Source organism: Etheostoma spectabile, unplaced genomic scaffold, assembly GCF_008692095.1.
Source record: "Etheostoma spectabile isolate EspeVRDwgs_2016 unplaced genomic scaffold, UIUC_Espe_1.0 scaffold512, whole genome shotgun sequence".
NCBI classification, from domain to species: domain Eukaryota; kingdom Metazoa; phylum Chordata; class Actinopteri; order Perciformes; family Percidae; genus Etheostoma; species Etheostoma spectabile.
In genome coordinates, this window is record NW_022605624.1 from 150,616 (window position 1) to 153,804 (window position 3,189).

At 36.0% G+C, this 3,189-nt stretch overlaps 1 protein-coding gene across 2 annotated transcripts in view; it reads left to right on the plus strand.

The window, feature by feature from the left end:
* The window catches only part of amot (angiomotin), an 84,856-nt gene that overhangs the window by 28,392 nt on the left and 53,275 nt on the right, over positions 1-3,189 (plus strand). The window contains exon 1 of one of the 2 annotated variants that reach the window (XM_032511899.1): positions 2,599-2,856. The exons of the other annotated variant lie outside the window; for it this stretch is intronic. The gene's annotated coding sequence lies outside the window, so the exon portion shown is untranslated. Of the gene's footprint in view, positions 1-2,598; positions 2,857-3,189 lie in introns of those variants that run through there. 2 annotated transcript variants of the gene reach the window in all.

Genomic DNA, 3,189 nt, shown 5'->3' on the forward strand with positions numbered 1-3,189 from the left:
TACTGCGGTGATTTTGTAGGGGAGTGCATCTATATAGAAGAATAAAATGAAAAAGGATATTTTCTAATGTGAACCATTCTTTCTTGAACTTCAATGCTTTACAAACACCAAAGCAAGTAAACGCTGTGACTTAAGTTACTTCAGTCAATGGAGACTTCTGAAGTCGTTTTGGAGAGGGAAATTAGGTAGAAATACGCTGGCATGACACCATTGTATTCATTTAATAATCAATCGAGGCTAACGTGAATGACAGTGACTGCATGTTACTTCCTCTAAATTTAGGCTCTACCGACTCTATACACGATGTAAAGTTCTTAAAATAAAGTCTTGTATAAAGTTCTTTATAAAGTATAAAAGTAAAAAAACAACAACTTTGATAATGAAGTTTATTGTAGCTTCCTTAAAGTAAAGCATAATATTCAGAGTTTCCACACATTCTTTAACATCAAATTCAAAGTCTTTTCTGGGACTTTGCAGGAACAATTCACTCAAGTTAAAGGACCAAACTCTGTATATTTTGAGTGAGTTGACAAAAAACTGAATTTAAATTATTTTATTAGAAAAAGTTTTACTCCAACTTCACTCGAAAACATTACTTCCAAATCTGGCTTCCATAACGCTATTATTCTTCCTCCTTTTCTTCTTTAGAGTTGGCAAAAAACAGGCAGTATGTCACCAACTGGAATGGAGCCTGCAATACCTTGCAATCTATGAGCAATGATTTAACGTTAAATCAAACCTGAGAGTAAACAAGCGTGAGTTTCCCTGTCTTCTCTGCATGTGTGACAGAGAAGACGGGTGTGCAGACGGAGCGAAAATACATTATTTTTTCAATTACGTGGAGTCACGTCAACGCCTATAAAGTGGCCGCAATCGCGAGGTGAAAGCGTCCGTGGTGCAATTAAACGTTCTCTGAGACAGGCACAAAAGGGTTGTCTATGCCCTCGTGACTGATTGACGGGCTGTAGGTTGTAATGTAATACAAATTTATTTCTGAAACACATTTCAGCAAAAAGCCTTTTTTTTAAAGCTTTACAGAACAGTCATGAAAGAGATAAAAATATACAAGTCAAAAATAGAAGCTACAAATAAAAGAATCAAAGTTAAAGTGCAGTTAATAAATTAATAATCATTTAATTAAATAGGTTGTACCGATGGGTTAGGGAGGGGACAGGGAGGTAGGGTGGGGTAATTTTGCGTGGTTTTTAAAATGTTCTAAACAAATAATAGGATAAAAAGGATTGGAATTATTTTTACAATTTCAGTTGATATGAATGTTTTATTGGTACCAATTTGGAAGTGCCAAAAAAAGGTGCAATTGGGTACCAGCACCAAATTTCTCTTACCTTATCGGTACCGGTAAAAATGTGACCGTATCCAACCGGAGATATGTTAAAATTCTACTTAAATACATTAACAAAGTTTGTACATTGTTACATTACACTGATTGCCACAATTCTTTACTGAGAACGTTCACGTGCTCACTGTAATCTGCTTAACTCGAGATATTTATCACAATGTTTTCATAGTTCAAAGTAATCTGACATGCTGGTTATACTCAATAGTATGAGTTTATTTTCAGACACACAGATGATTTCAACATGTCTCATATTGTTGTCAATTTGAACAAATGTAAGCATTATTTTTAAAGTACAATGGCTTTTTGTATTCAGTTCAGCTAGAATAATATATATAAAAGTAGTTTTAGAGTGTTGAATTTATCTTACCGATTGTGGAGAACTGTTTGGTCACTTGAGGTGTGAAGTCTTAGGTATGTAACAAGCACAAAGACTTTCATCTGCTCCATTGTTTTATGCAATGAAATTGAAATAAATGTACTCCTGTTGTTTTGAGACCAAAAGTTGGCAGTGGCTCTATACACTGAATATGTAAGGGGATGGTCACAGTGAAGCCCGGATAAACGCAACTGCACAAAGCCTACATTGTTTAGGGGGCCACAAGGACTTGACATTTACCTGAGCTATTTGTAATACATTAAATCATATTGCTGACATCAAAGTACTCAGTGAAGTTTAGAAAGAATGAAGAACACAGACATTATCCTCATGGTCCTCTGTTGTCATTGACGTGAACATCATTTCATGTTCATCAGAGTGAACATGAAACGTTTCCCCAATTAATATCAAACACAAGAGGGGATTTCATTTACTGCTCCACAATCATTATCAGATAGATCATTTGAAAAACAAACATTTACATTACATATACATCCTCTGCAGCTTTGATTACTATACGAGTCAAGATGACAGTTTATGCAGGAGCTACAGGTCATGGGATTGTCTATCCCATGTTTTAATGTCATGTCTGAATCAGCTGTCTGTGTCATCATGTAAATATTTGGTTACTTTATCAAGCAAGTCTAGACACTGCTGCAGCAGATTAACAGACAGTAGGTATGTCCTCATAGTTTATTTTTTTTAACCGGACTGTCTTTCAAGGATAGTATGCGCATAAGGATGTCCTCTGCAGTGTAAAAAACGCTGCTGGGAATGTCATATTCTGCCTCCAACTTATCTTTCTACAATCACAGAGAAGAAGGACAACATTAGCAATCCACCCTGTTGTTGCTTAAGTTTCAAACAGTGAAAGGGGAAGTTGCAGTCTTAAGTATTTATGTCGTTGGCGGTTGGCAGAGTAAACACTGTTAAAGCAGTTACGCTAGCGAACAGGTATGAAGGAGTGGCTCAGTCCTGAATGGTTGCCAGATCCACCTGTCGGAATGAGGGAATAGGGGTAGATTTAAGTGAGAGACACTCAGTGAAAAAGACAAACGTTGCTTTACCTCCTACTTTTTCACTTGGATTGATTTTAGGAAATATAGAGGAATTTGAAAAGGTAGGAGCATTTTAAAAACTTCTGAGCCAGTTTTTGATAGTGATTCTAAAGATTAAAAAACAATCTCAATTTGAACTGAATTTGTTTCACTGTCTTTACTTAATCTTGTGTATCTTGTTGTATCTGTTGGCATTGGGCTATTGGTACTTATATTCCTCCTTTCTCTATTTTCTACTTCTTAGCAAAATTGTTTGATAAAAGACAAATACAAATTAAAAAAGCTTTGAACAAAAACAATAACAACCAAAAATTAAGCTAAAGATTAAATGAGTGATGACCAAAGAAGGGGCGAGAGGGGGCGCTGTGAGGGGGCGGCTGTGGCTCAGTGGTAGA